This window comes from Macrotis lagotis, chromosome X (genome assembly GCF_037893015.1).
Source record: "Macrotis lagotis isolate mMagLag1 chromosome X, bilby.v1.9.chrom.fasta, whole genome shotgun sequence".
NCBI classification, from domain to species: domain Eukaryota; kingdom Metazoa; phylum Chordata; class Mammalia; order Peramelemorphia; family Peramelidae; genus Macrotis; species Macrotis lagotis.
Genome location: NC_133666.1, coordinates 574,601,019 through 574,617,283, shown reverse-complemented (window position 1 = coordinate 574,617,283; position 16,265 = coordinate 574,601,019).

Sequence of the window (16,265 nt, the reverse complement as noted above, 5' to 3'; positions counted from 1 at the left end):
AGACACTCTGTTAGGTAATTGGATGCAAATAAAATTGAGGCAACCCCTGTTCTCAAAGAATTTTCATTCTTTTTGATGGGGAGGGAATGTATTCTTGTGGTTTATCTATTTAAGTTATGTCTGACCTTTTGTGATCCCAATTTAGTGGTATTTCTTGGCAAAGATATTGGAGAGATTTGCCAATTTTCTCTCCAGTTTAATTTTCAAGTAAGGAACTGAGGCAAACAGGATTAAGTGACTTGCCCAGCATCACACAACTATTAAGTATTTGATGTTGACTTTTACCTCATGAAGATGATTCTTATTTAAGTCAGTGTTTTATCTCCTATATCAACATGCAGGAATACAAACTCATTCAAGTCATTCTTATAAATCAACTATGAAGTTAGTTGGAGGGGAGAAAAAGATAAATATTTAGTAGCAACTGACTTCTGTGAAATTTTATTTTGGGAGGTACTAGCAGAAAAATTATATAGGCATTCCATTATAGTCATGTTTATGTATATCCATGTGAAAAATATATAAGCATTAAATTACATAAATATTTGTATACATGTGAATAACTGTGTTTATGAATGTTGTTATACATAGCAGAGGTTTAAGCAACTATAATAATTTCTATTAATAGAGATGAAAAGTTTTCCAAGGATATGATTATCATGTCATCTGTAAGGAATCTATGCTCAGTCCCCAAAACTTGAGAGGTGTATGTATCTCCTTAAGTGCTACTGTTCATGAACCACTACCATTAAATTTACCACTATAATTATCAATTGATATCAATTATTCAGCCAGAATCAATGATTTTAGAAATAGTATTTACTAAGATGTAAATTTTTTGGTATGCAAGCCTTCATCTTTCTCAACTTGCAATCTCATGGCTCATTCATATTGTGATTATCAGTATACCAGTTAAAGGTATTGATAGCGAACCTCACATCTGTTATTTCTGCATAAATTCAGAAGGACTAAATGGGGCCCAGGGAATTTATGGAATTTATCTGCTGGTCTAAACTGAAACATTCTCTCTTTTACTTTACAGTATGGAATTGTGACTTCAGAAAGTTTGTTATGTTGTCTGCTAATTAAGTATCATTTCCTTAAACAAAGATGACCAAACCAGTTATTGAGTACAAAATAGCCTCCTGGTACATAGGCAGATCAAAAAATGGTCAAACAAAGACTCACTAGTATCAGAGCATAGTATCAGAGTAATAAGTCAATAATCACATTGCTGCCTTATGTATATGTACATCTTCATGAATTATTATTCTATGATTTTAGCCATATGTGAGGAAAATATTATTATTTGAGAGAAAAGTTTCTGCATTAGCAAATAATTTGTAATGTAATAAAAATTAATCATTGTCATCAGGAAATTGTAAAGAATCATCAAAAGTAGCTTATTGAATGCCATCTGACCTAAAGTTTAAAGTTCTTATATTCATTATTCTTTCCTCATTTTTCTAGAGTTTTCCTTTAATGGATATGGAGGACTATAGTAGAATTAAAGTATTTTAAAATATTAATAGACTATTCATAAAATTATAATGGCCACTTAAAGTAGCATCCTGAAATTTTAAATTTTAATATAGTCTTTTAGCCCACTATTATATGAAATTATAATCACTTGCTTCATCCTCTTACCTTTCTCATCAATATTTCTTTTTCTTTCAATTTGGCTAAATATTCAGAATTAATATGTTTAGAGGGTTTTTTTGTCTTCTTTTTAAATTTCATTTTTCTGATGTCCTTTAGCCTGTGGAGGGCAGATGATGATGATGGTACTTGTCCTTTGTTCTCTAAGAAGACCATTTCATGAGGGAGGTAATGCCATGACATCACGTGAATTGGATTTGAATTGTGCTAAGTCACCAGGCTCACTTTCTCCTTTGGATCCATCCAGGTCCAGTGGTCAGATAAGGATCAGGGAGACTGGTGATGTCACTGGATGTTAAACAAGGTTAAGTGACTTGTCAAAGGTCACACATGTAGTAAATGCCAATTCTCTGAAGGCAAATTTGAACTTGAATCCTGAATCCAAGATTGGTGCTCTATCCACTGCACTACCTAGTTGTTATAAAGTTTATTGAATAGATTAAGTGGAAATATCAAGTTTGTAACATTGTAATAAACGTTGTAGAGTCTGAATAAATAATGTCTTCCTAAATAAGTGGATGCCCATATAGCTTACTGACAAAACTCAGTTTCTTAAACTATTTATTTCTCACTATCGAGATCTTTTATTTTTGCAAATGAAAATTTGATGAGTGTATTTTATATTAATATATAACAAAACAAAGAGTGTCTAACACAGAATAAGATATAATAAATTATATTGAAAAATGGAAAATTTGACAAATAGTCATTAATGGGGCTTATTAATAATTCTGATGTTTTTCATTGATATTTTATTCTATTTTTCAAATTACATTTTATGAAAGTTTTTCAACACTCATTCCCTTGTATATTTATAAATTACACAATTTTCTTCCACCCTCCCCTTTCATGCTATTTCCTCAGTGAAAATAGACTGGTAAATATTGTACATGTACATTTGTGTTTAACATGTTTACATATAAGTAATTTTGAATATAAGGACTTAGGGCTAAAGGAAAAGAAAGAAAACCATAGTATAGGAAGGAAAATGATAAGAGAAATTTTTAAAAGTCAATGTATTGTTCATTCAGATTCTATATTTTCCATTGTGGATATGGATAGCATTGTCCATAAGAAGTCTCCCAGGGTTGTCCTGGTTCTCTGAACTGCTGAGAGGAACTGCATCCATCCTAGATGGTCAGTATGCAGTGTTAATATGTAAAATGTTCTTAGTTCTGTTCCCTTGGCTCAGGATCTGTTCATGTAATTCTTTCCATTCTTTTCTAATGCATATCATATGTTATTTCTTATAGAACAATAGTACTCAATAATATTCATATAACTTGTTCAGTCATTCCCCAATTGATGGACAAGTTCAATTTCCAATTCTTTGCAAATATAAAAAGACTTGCTATGTATATTAATTAAAATGTGGAACTTTTCTCAGTTTTTATTTCTTCTGTATGTAGGTCTATTATTGCTTTTTTGGGTCAAAAGGTATAATCAGATTTATTGCTCTTGGGGTATAGCTCCATATTGCTATTCAGAATAGCTGGATTAATTCATAACTCTACCAAAAGTTCATTCATGTCCCAATCCTCCCACAACCACTCCAACATTGATCATTTTCTCTTTTTTTGCCATCTTAGCCAATCTGATAGGTCTGAGGTGATGCCTTACTTTTTTAATATGCATTTGTCAAATCAATAAAGATTTGAAGCATTTTGTATGTGGTTTTATATATATGTGTATATATATATATATATATATATATATATATATATATATATTAAATATTTTTATTTGAAAATTGCCTGTTCATTACATTTAACTGGAAAATGACTTGTAATTTTATAAATTTGGTTGAATTCTCTATATAATTTAGAAATGAGACCCTTATCAAAACCCTTAACTCTGAAAATCATTTTCCAGTTTTTTTGTTTTGTTTCCAGTCCTGACTTCATTGGTTTTAATAGTGTAAAAAATTATCTAATTTAATACAGTCAAAATCATTCATCTTGCAAATTATAATGTACTCTATTGTTTGGTCATAAATTTTTCCCCTTTCCATAGATCTGACAGAGTAATTCTTGATCTGCTAATTGATCCATGTATTCCACATTATGTGTGAATACTGTACCCATTTTGACTTTTTGGTATATGATGTGAGCTGTAGTTCTATGCCCAAACAGTGAATTCTTATCTCAGAAATTAATGTCTGAGGAATTGTAAAACAATAAATTTCTATAGACAGTTGCACTGTTTGTTATATGCCTATTCTAATCCACTAGTCCATAACTCTATTTCTTAACTAGTACTAGACACCTTTGATAGCTATCAATTTATTGTACAGTTTTTGATATGATATAACTAGGTTACCTCCTTTTGCATTTTTTCCATCAGTTAAATTGAAATACTTTACATTTTATTTCTCCATATGAATTTTGTTATTATTTTTTCTGACTCTGGAAAATGCTTATTTGGTTGTTTCATTGGTATAACACTGAGTAAATAATTTAATTTAAATGAAATTGCCATTTTTATTATATTAGTTTGGCAGAACCATAAATAATAGATATTTTTCTAAATTGTTTAGCTCTGACTTTATTTGTATGAAAAGTGTTTTGTAATTGTGCATACAGTTTCTGTGTATATCTTGGGAGGAAGATTTCTGAGTATTTTATGTGGTCCACAGTTATTTAAATGAAATTTCTCTTGTCCTATTGTCCATGGACTTTCTTATTTAATATAAAGAAATGCTGATGCTTTATATGAGTTTATTTTATATCTACTACTTTGACGTTGGCAATTGTTTCAAGTAGTTTTAGTTAATTTTTAGAGTTCTCTAAGTATAACATCATATCAGCTACAAAGAGCTAAAGTTTTGCTTCCTCATTGCCAATTTTAATTCCTTCAGTTTCATTTTCTTCTCTTTTTTTACCTTTTTATTTTTCTTTAATTTATTTACACATTACTAAAATATTCTTGTTTAAGAGTAAACACAATACCACCTCCCCCACAAAAATATAAAAACTCATGAGAAATAAAGTAAAAGAAAGAAAAAAAATGTGTTTCAGTCAGTGTTCTGATACCATTAGCTCTGTCTCGGGTGGATCACATTTTTTTTTAATCATAAATCCATCATAGAAGTTACTTCCATAGTTTTCCACAGTTGCTGTTGCTGATTTGTAATTCCCTCCATCTATCCCTCCCCACTACCATCTATTATGTTTTCTCTCTCCTTTCACTTTGTCCCTGTTCAACAATAGGCTGTGGGGCAGCCAAGTGGCACAGCGAACAGACAACCAGACCTGGGGCCAAGACCACATCCCACCCCAGAGACCCAGGAACTACCCTGTCCCATGATCCTATACAGACCACCAATCCCAATACCTTCCAAAGAGTAAAAGAGAAAATGTTCTGTATCTGACTATCCTCTATGTTCTACCCTCTCCTTTTCACCTACATCAGCCCTTCTCCTGCCCCTCTTTGTTTCCTTTTCTTCTAGATGTCTATACCCTATTGAGTATGCATACTGTTTTCACTCTAAGCCATATCTGATGAGAATGAAGGCTCCCTCATTCCCCCTCACCTTCTCCCATTTGATACCATTGCAAAAGCTACATGGAATATCTTTTACATGAAATTTCTTAGCCTATTCTACCTCACCTTTCTCTTACTCCCAGTACATTTCCCTTTCAACCATTGAGTCCATTTTTACAATATATTATACCTTCAAATTCAGTTCTCTCCTGTGCTTCATCTATAAAAGCTCCTTCAAACCACTCTATTAAATGTGAAGGTTCATATGAGTATTATCAGTATCATTTTTCCATGCAAGAATACATGCAGTTCATCATCATTAAGTCCCTCATAATTTGCCCTTCTCATGTACTTTCTATGCTTCACCTGAGTCCTCTCCTTGAAAGTAAAACTTTATGTTCAGCTCTGGTCTTTTCAATAGGAAGATCTGAAATTTCCTATTTCATTGAAAATTCATCATTTCTCCTGGAAGAGGATGTTCAGTTTAGCTGGATAGTTGATTCTTGGCTGTATGTCAAGCTCTGTTGCCTTCTGAAATATTATATTCCAAGCCCTATGAGCCCTTAATGTTGTTGTTGCTAAGTCCTGTATGATCCTGACTGTAGCTCCACTATATTTGAATTATGTCCTTCTGGCTGCTTGTCATATTTTTTTTTTGACTTATAAGTTCTGGAACTTAGCCATAATATTCATGGTACTTGTTTTTTGGGTATATCTTTATGGGAGAGATTGGTAGATTCCTGCAATTTCTATTTAACCTTCTGCTTCTAGGATATCAGGGCAATTTTCCTACAGAAATTCTTTAAAAACGAGGTCAAGGCTCTTTTCCTGACCATGACTTTTAAGTTTCCCAATAATTATTAAATTATCTTTCTTGAAATTATTTTCCATATCAGTTGTTTTTAATGAGACATTTCACATTTTTTCTAATTTTTCATTCATTTGTTGTTGAATTATTTTGTCTTGATTTCTCGCAAATTCACCAGCTTTGTTCAGCCCCATTCTACATCTGAAAGATTTGTTTTCCTCAGAGAGCTTTCTTATCTCCTTTTCCATCTGTCCAATTCTGCTTTTTAAACATTCTTTTCCTCAATAACTTTTTGAACTGTTTTATTCATTTGACATAAGTTGGTTTTTAACATGTTATTTTCTTCAGCGTTTCTTTTTGGATTTTCTTGACCAAGCTGCTGACTTCATTTTCATGTTTTTTCTTGCATCTCTCTAATTTCTTTACCCAATTTTTCTTCTATCTATCTCCCTTACAAGATTTTGAAAATCTTTTTTTTTTTTTTGAGCTCTGATGTAGATTGAGTCCAACTTCTATATTCTGGGAGTCTTTAGATACAGAAGCTTGGACTTCCTTATCTTCTGATTGTGTGGTTTGGTCCTCCATGGGATAAAAGTAATAGTCTATGGTCAGATTCCTTTTTTTTTCTGTTTACTCATTTCCCCAGGCTGTGCCTGGTTTTGGGGTGCTTCCTGAGATTTTGAGTATTATTAGGAGACCACTCCCAAGAGAACCTGCTTTCTTGGTCTGTGAATGACCACAAGTTCACCCATATTCCCCAGAGGCTGTGAGGGGGAGTCCCTGCTCTATGTGGGGCCTAGACTGTGACTAGGGTCTGAATGTGGTCAATGTCTCAGAGTCCTGTTCCAGTGACAGAAGACAGAGCTCAGCAGACTCCCTCCCACTCCCTTACAGTCTGTGGGTTGAGCAATCAGGGCGAAGCTATCTGAAGCCTCCTGCTGGGTGGTTCCATGGACCCACTTCCATTTCCTGGGATCTGGGCTGAACTAAGGTCTGGGCTTCACACTAGCTCTGACCAAGTGCTCTCTGTTGATCTTCCAAGTTGTGCTTGGTGCTCCCTGAGTTGAACGTCAGGAAACTGCTTCTACCGCTGGGAGCAGGTGCTCCCAGGCACCCTGGGGCTTTTCCCAGGAGGCTGAAGTTTGTTAGATCTGGTGTGGTGCCACCCCTCCAACCTTGTGGAACACTTCCCACTATTTTCCAGGTTACCTTGGGCTGGAGAATTTCCTCACTGGATCTTTCTATGGTTTCTGGTTCTTGATAATTTAATTAGAGTTTTTGAGGTTTTAAGGCTTTTGAAATATTTTGGAGAGAGCACCTAAGAGAGGTTCTTCTTCTGCCACCATCTTGGCTCTATCCTCTTTTTCTGTTATTGGTAAAGCTAACATTTCTAATGCAACATTGCATAGTAATAGTGATAATGGGCATCCTTGTTTCACTCCAGTTCTTATTAGAAATATTCCTAAGTTTATCCCCATTACATATGATATATGTTTGTGGTTTTAAATAGATGCTGATTATTATTTTGAGAAAAAATTCATTTATTCCTATACTCACTAGTATTTTAATAGGTTGTTTGCTATATTTTGTCAAAGTCTTTTATTGCATATTTTGAGATAATAATATGATATCTGGTAGTTTTGCTATTAATATGTTCAATTATGTTGAGTGCTTTCCTAAAATTGAACCATCCCTGCCTACCTGGTATAAATCTTATCTGATCATGGTGTATTATCCCTAGCCTAGCAATAACTTGTTATAATCTCTTTGTTGAAATTTATTTAAGATTTTTGCATCAATGCTCATTAGGATGATTGGTCTATAATTTTCTTGGTCTACTATGAGACTTTGTGTTCTAGGTAACAGTATCATATTTGTGCAATAAAAAGGAATTTAGTAGAAATCCTTATTCTTTTCTAAATAGTTTATGGAGAATTGGAATTAATTGTTTCTTAAATGTTTGGTAGAATTCACTTGCAAATCCAGTAGTTCTGAATTATCTCTTTAATTTCCTCATTTTTTTATACTGTTAATTTAGCATTCTTTTAAAAAATAGATTAACTTCCAAGGGAAGTAAGAAAACAAAACTAAAAAAGGTCCTTCGGAATTTGATGAACACTAACCACATACACTTAAAAAAATCTTTTCTATTTCTTTCCATTAATCCTAATCCCTCATACTGAAAGTGATTACTCTATAGGCATGTTTAATACAAATGTGTATGTACAATATTAACCTGACTATTCTACACTGAGTGGAGGGAGGTAGGAAGGGCAGGTGAACAAAATTTTGTAAATTAGAAATATACATATGCATATGGATGAATGCTGAAAAACTCATAATATTTATTTTGAAAAATTAAATATCATTTAAAATTAGATTTGCCAATGCCATAAAAACTGATTAGAGTAGAAAATATGTTTAATTTCCTTTTATTTTAAAAACCTATTCTACCCTAGAGGTAAGTAGGAAGGGAAAGGGAGAGAAGGGAGAAGGGATTGATAAAAAGGAAAGACAAAGGTAAAAATAAAAGTAAAGTTACAGTAAAAAATTAAAAGAAATATTAAAGGGGAAAGGGAGCAAAGCATTCATAAGGAGGAACAAGAGGAAAGGAAAGAAGTATAAGTGGGGAAAGATAGCATGGAGGGAAATATAGAATTTGTAATCTTAAATGCAAATGTGAAATGGATGATTTCTCCCATAAAAGAGAAGTGAATAGCCAAATGGATTAAAAACCAAAATCCTACGATATATTGCTTGGAACAAACACATTTGAAACAAGGAGATATGCACAGGGTAAAGGTAAAAGGCTAGTCCAAAATATATTATACTTAAGAAGAAGAAGTTAAAAAAGAAACCGGGAAAGCAATCCTGATCTGAGACAAAACAAAAGCCAAAAATACATCTCATTTTATTTTAAAAAGCTTTTTAAAAATATTGATACTTGATAAATATGTATATATTTAAGTTTTTAATATGCCTCAAAATGAAGAGTATTACAAATTTTGAAAAGAGTACAGTAAAATTAATGTTTTCTTATTCTCTGAAGTTTTTACACACTTGTAGGAACCTATGATAGGACTTCATTTTTTCCATTGCCTCATCAGAATTTCAACTAATTTTTATGCTTCATCCACATAAACTCTGAGATAACTTTCAGATGATCAGCTATTTAGCCATGCCTCCCTTATGTTTTACTTTTTGACTTGAGAATTATACTCACTAAATAGATTTTTACTTTCATGCTAATATTCTACTCTAACATTTTCAAATCCGTCTCCTGTCTGTCATCTAGTGCTTTAAGTATATCATATAATCAATCCACAAATTGTATTGATTAAGCTTGTTCCATGATTATATATATATATATATATATATATATATATATATATATATATATCAAAGCAAAACAAGTTTTAAAAAAACTAACACTAAGGTGACTTTATTTAAAATTCTTGTAAATATAATACTTTTGTAAACCTTCTATTTTAATATATATGTTTGTATAAATGCATATGCATATATGTGTGTATACATATACACAGAATTCTTTCCCTTCCACCCTGTTGGGACAGAAAACAAGAAAAATACAAATTTCCTATAATAAATATAAAGTGAATCCCAAAAAATATTCCCTTATTAGTGAGCAAAAACACCTCAATATCTATATCTATATCTACATCTAAATCTACATCTAGATCTAGATCTAGATCTAGATCTAGATCTAGATCTATAATATATCTCTATCTCTATCTCTATCTCTATGTCTATGTCTAAATCTATCTCTATCTCTGTCTGTCTGTATATATATTACACACACACACACACACACACACACACACATATATATATATATATATATATATATATATATATATATGTATGTATGTATGTATATATCATTCTGTATCCTAATTCTGTCAGTTTTCTTTTAGGAAGCACATAGAATGTTTCATCAGTCATTCTTTAGAATCATGAAGTTGTTTATCTTTAAAGTGTTAATTTCATTTTATATAGTTTTTTCTCCTGGTTGGATTTATTTTAATTTTTATCAATTTATTAAACTCTTCAAAATATTGATGTTATTTAAATTGCCTTGAATCTCAGTTATTGTCTTTCTATGACTATTTTATATTTATGTATACATATATACATATTTCTAAAATATTTCTTCACTGCTCATTGTACAATACCATGCTATAATATTCATAAACTATCATTTATTTTATCATTAACTCTTGTTGAGAGCAGTTAAGGTGGCCCAGTGAATAGAACACTGGCCCAGAAATCAGGAGGATCTGAGTTCAAATATGACCTAATACAATTGACACTTACTAGCAAGTCACTTAACCCTGATTGCCTTGAATCCAGAACTATCTCTTGTCATTTTGATTCATATCCAGTCACTGGATCCAGATGACTCTGGGAGGAAAGTTAGGCTGGTGACTCAGCACCGCACCTCCTCACTCAGATCAAATCACATCCATGTCATGACATCAACTTCCTGAAGTTATGTTCTTCTCTGAGAAGGAAGGACAAAGCAACAACTGCTATTCTTAAGGAACTATAAAGTATAAATTTGAGTGAAAAAAATAAAAATGTAAATATATATGAATAATCAGAAGAGATTTTATAAGTATAAAATGTTTACAGTCTAATCATGGAGCATTCATTCAGAATGATAATATCACAAGTGTTTATAGAGATAATAAATTAAAATATGATCATTACATATACACAAAGTGTATTAAAAGTATGTGCATTATGACCAATGGAGGGGGCAGAGCCAGGACGGTGGCATATGTGCAGGAATTCTCAAAACTGTATTCCCCCCAAACCCCAAAACCATCAAGTCAAGACTCTAGCCAAAATTTAGAGGGACAGGACCCACAGAAAGTCTGAGTGACATAATTTCCCAGTCCAAGACATCTTATAAGATCTGCAGGAACTGTCTCTTTCACCTGGACCAGGGGTTGGAAAGAGCCACAGCACAGTTGAGCCAGAGCAAACCAGTTTCAGTCTTCTAGGAATAGCCCTCAGAGCACTGGATCCCTGGGAGCATCTGGGTCAATGGCAGAAGGTGTTTTTTCCAGACCTCTTGGCCCAGTGATCACTGGGAGGGCTTGCAGGGGCACTGAGAGAACACTGTTGCACCACAGTGAGCATGGAGCAGGTCAGTACCCACCTCAGAGCAGCCCTGTGGTGGAAACCTGAGGCTGAAACCTGAGGAGCCATCCAATACTTTCAGAGCATTCAGCCTACAAATAGTAAGGGAGTGGGGAGAGACTGTAGAGGTCTCTGCCATTACAAGGGCAGGACTGTGATGTTTTCCACACTCAGATCCAGACTACAGGTTGGAGTCCTGCAGTCCCACAGTACTGCAAGCTGATTTCAGTCTGAGCCCCCATCCTGCCATAGAGGAGCAGGGTTCCTCCTCACATCTCCAGGGCAGAAGGATATATTTGTGGTCATCCATAGACTAGAGTACAGACCAGGAGAGCAGTCAGAAGATCTCATAAGACTTTGAAGGAATTGGAATTCCAAAACGGCAATCCCCAAAGCCCCCAAAAGATTTGAAAGTATAGTTAATCAGTCATAGGTTGGAGAAACGAGCAAGGAAAAAAGAAGCAGACCATAGAGTATTACTTTGGTCCCATGGAGGATCAAAATACAAACTCAGAAGATCACAAAGTTGAAGCTTCTCTATCTAAAGCCTCCAAGAGAAACAGGGAATGTATTCAGGCTTTGGACTAGCACAGAAAAGATTTTGAAAAGTAAGTAAGAGAGGTAGAGGAAAAATTGGGTAGAGAAATGAGAGTGAGGCATGTAAATCATGAAAACCAAGTCAGTAATTTGGTAAATACTCCAGAAAATACTGAAGAAAATAACATGTTAAAAACTAGTTTAAGTCAAATGGAAAAAGAAACCCCAAAAAAAGGTAAATTAAGGAGAAGAATGCCTTAAAAAACAGAATTGGCCAGATGGAAAAGGAAATAAAAAATGCTCTCTGAAGAAAATACCTCATTCAAATGTAGAATGGACTTATAGGAAGCAGATGACTTTGAAAGAAATCAAGAATCAATAAAAGAGTACCAGAAGAAAAAAAAATAGAAGAAAATTCATTGGAAAAACAACCACCCTGGAGAAGAAATCCAGAAGAGAAAATTTAAAAATTTTTGGGCTACCTGAAAGTCATGACCAGGAAAAGAGCCTAGATTTCATTTTTCAAGTACTAATACAGTAAAATTGCCTTAAGATTCTAGAAGCAGAGGGCAAAATAGAAATTAAGGGAATCTACTGATCACCTCCAGAAACAGATCCCAAAGAAAAATTCCAGGAATATTTTAGCCAAATTCCAAAACTCCCAGGTCGAAAAGAAAGTAATATGAGCTGCCAAAAACAATTCAACTGCCAGGGCTCTACAATAAGGATTACACAGGGCTTGTAGGGCTTGGAATCTGATATTCCAGAAGGTAAAAGAGATTGGATTAAAATTGAGAAAATCAACTGCCCATCAAAACTAAACATCCGCTTTCAGGGGGGGAAACATGGATGTTCAATGAAAGAGGGGAATTTCAAACTTTCCTGTTGAAATACCAGAGTTTGATCTCAAGATTCAGGAAGAGGTGAATCATAGATAGGGTGGACAGGAAGGACTAATTATGAGGACTTTAATGATGTTGAACTGCATGTATTCCTGCATGGGAAGATGCTATTGATAACTCATTTGGACATTCTCATTAATAAGAGCAGTTAGAAGGAGCATATAAAGACAAGGCACAGGAGAGTGTTGAATATAGTGGTAAAATGGTATAGTATAAAGATGGAGTCAATGAGTGATAAAGGAAAGTATTGGGAGAAAGGGAAAGGATTAATAGAATGGGCTAAGATATTTCACATAAAAGAGTCAAGAAAATATTTTGCAATGGATGGAAAGGAGGAAGGCAAGGGGGTGGAATAAGTGAGACTTCATTTTCATCAGAAATGTCTCAGTGGAAGAAATAACATATACACTCAATAGAGTATAGAAATCTATCTTACCCTTAAGAAAAATAAGAGGAATGGGATGGGGTGGGGGGTGGGGAGGGGGGAGTGACTGATAGAAGAGAGATTAGAGGAAAGTCAGATACAACATACTTCTGAGAAGGAACAGGGTGAAAGGAGAGAGAGAGAGAGAATAGAATAAATAGGTGTGGGGAGGAATAGAATGAAGGGAAATAAATACATCTAGCAATGGCAACTGTAGGAAAAAATATTGAAGGAACTTCTCTGATAGACTGTTTTTGAAGGTTTTTTTTTTTTTTTTTGCAAGGCAAATGGGGTTAAGTGACTTGCCCACAAGGCCACACAGCTAGGTAATTATTAAGTGTCTGAGGCCGGATTTGAACTCAGGTACTCATGACTCCAGGGCTGGTGCTCTATCCACTTCACCACCTAGCCACCCCATCTGATGGACTTTTGATAAAGAAGGGAACTCATCCCAGAGACAGAAAAAATGGAATCTGAGCACCAACTGAAGTTCACTTTTTTCCCCCTCACTTCATTTCTCTTGAGGTTTCTCTATATTTTCGGGGATAGGTGGTTTATGTTTACTTTTACAAGATTATTATAATATTATGAAAACAAAAAAAACCAAGTGTATACTCACATAAATGCATATAAATATATGTTTAGAGTCAAGGGGAGAGAGAGAGATTTGTTAAGTTTTGAAGATATTGTAAGAAGTAGAAAGGCAGAAAGGAAATTGCACATATTGAAAAATGAGGGACATCATTGAATAATTTAATTCACATCTTGGGGCTGTACAAGTAAAATTATAGACAAACAAGAAAAGGGTTAATGTAATGAATATCAGCTGTACTTTATTTTATCTAAACTAGTCAGAAGAATCTAGAAAATATATTAGAATTAGAAAATTGTATAGAAGTTTCTTACAGACAAAAACAAAAAATGATCATTAAAAATAAGGGGAAGGACAAAACAAACAAGCATTGTGAAAAGTCAGGAACTAAAAATATAAGACATTACAATTGTATTTTATAAGAATAAATAACTATTTGGATGTTGGTAATGTCTAGGGGTATCTGCACTGCAGTGAATAACAGCTTTTTAACAGAAGTACATATAAAAAAGTTACTCAAAATTGTATGATTAATTATTCAATAAATAAATTTCTATATTTTGGGCTATGTTGTAGTAGCCCTATCCACGATAAATTTTATTTTTACTTAAAAATGTTAGACTAGAAGGTCAAAAAGAATGCATAATTGGATGACCCTAGGAAAATGTAATCATTGGATTTTTAAAATTAGAGAGAGAGGAGAAGAGATAGCTTCCTATGCAATCTAGATTATTAGAGAGTATCTTCTCAAAGTTTGAGTGGTTATTATGTGGGATCCTATGACTTAAAATTGAAAAAGACAATTCAGATAATTTGTAATGTGGAGATTTAAAAGAGAAAATTCTGAAAATACAAAGAGAATCAATTTCCTTTCTTCCAATGGGAAACAAGAAAATTAAATAAAAAAATAAAAGACATATGCAGCTCCTCATTCAATTTATATATATATATATATATATATATATATATATGTATGTATGTATGTATGTATATTTTTTAATTTTATGGATTTGTTTTGTTTTTAATTGCATACTCAAATGAAAGATATCTTGTAACAAAGAACAGCAGTTAAGCAAAACTTATAATACACTGAACTCTTCTGAAAATTCAAGAAATATTTCAAATTTGAAGTAAACCTTATCTATTTCTAAAAATGAATACCTCCCATTCACCTACCTTATTAGAGAACATAAATTCTTATAGTAATATTTAGGAAATCAGTAGACATACATGCACATTTTATTCTCTAAATCAATAATTCTCAGTAATTGTTTGCATGTTTTGTTATCAGTCCTCTGAAATCATGGATGATCACTGGATTAATGATAATTAATATACAGATAGATGGTGCAGTGGACAGAGTGTTGAACCTGAAGTCAAGAAGCCATGAGTACAAATCCAGCCTCAGACACTTCTTAGCTATATGACCCTGGATGATTGACCTAACCCTGCTTGTCAACTATAAAATGAACTGGAGAAGGAAATGGCAAACTTCTCCAGTATCTTTACCAAGAAAACCCCTGATGATATCAGAAGGACTTGGACATTACAGAAATGACCAAACCAAAACAAATATACAGCTTTTTAAAATTGTTCTTTACTGTTGTTATTATAAACGTGCCCCAAATTGTGTTTTTTTAATTTATTTTAAAAAATGGGGTTAAGTGATTTGGCCAAGGTCACACAGCTAGGCAATTATTAATTGTCTGAGGTCACATTTGAATTCAGGCACTCCTGACTCCAGGGCCGGTACTCTATCCACTGTGTCACCTAGCTTCCCCATTGTGTTACCTAACTGCACCACTGCACCATCTAGCTGCCCCAGTTTTGTAATGCAAATATTACAATGTAAATTGTCTTGTTGGTCTGTGTGCTTCACTATACATCAGTTCCTGTAAAGTCTTTCCTTTGCTTTTTAAAATCATTTATTTCCTCATTTTTTACAGAACAAAGATGAAAATCAGGGAAAGTAATAAAGATTGAATTTAAAAATAAAGCCAAGTTCTAGAATAGTTGTAAAGAGTTCAGAAATTCAGAATGAATTGAACCTGTTGGTAATGGCTAAAAACTGTTGAGCTTTATCTACAATTCCATATTAAAATTTAAAACATTTCAAATATAGAACCTAATGTTGACATAAAAGAATTTAATAAGGTATAATATATTTCTTAAAAGTATCATTCCTGGGGTGGCTAGGTGACACAATGAATAGAGCACCGGCCCTGGAGTCAGGAGTGCCTGAGTTCAGATCTGACCTCAGACACTTAATAATTACTTAGCTGTGTAGCCTTGGGCAAGCCACCTAACCCCATTTGCCTTGCAAAAAACCTAAAAAAAAATCATTCCTCAACATTCCTCCTATTGTTTTATTTAGATCCACAAAATATCTATTTTACAGTTTAGTTTGTATAGCATTGAATTTGTAAATTGACTTTGGCAATATTGTCATTTTTATATTGTGAAAACCTAGCCATGCATTTAGAATATTTTCAGGCTATTAATATTGATCTTTATTACTCTAAAGTACTTTTTATAGTTAAATCTATGTGAATCAGGTGTTCTTCTGAACACTGACTTTTAAATAGTACACACATTTTATAGTTATTATAAATGATATTTTATTTTTATTATATAGAAATGAATGAAACAAGTGATTTTTTTATCCATTCATTGATTTTCTTTGAGATTTTATTC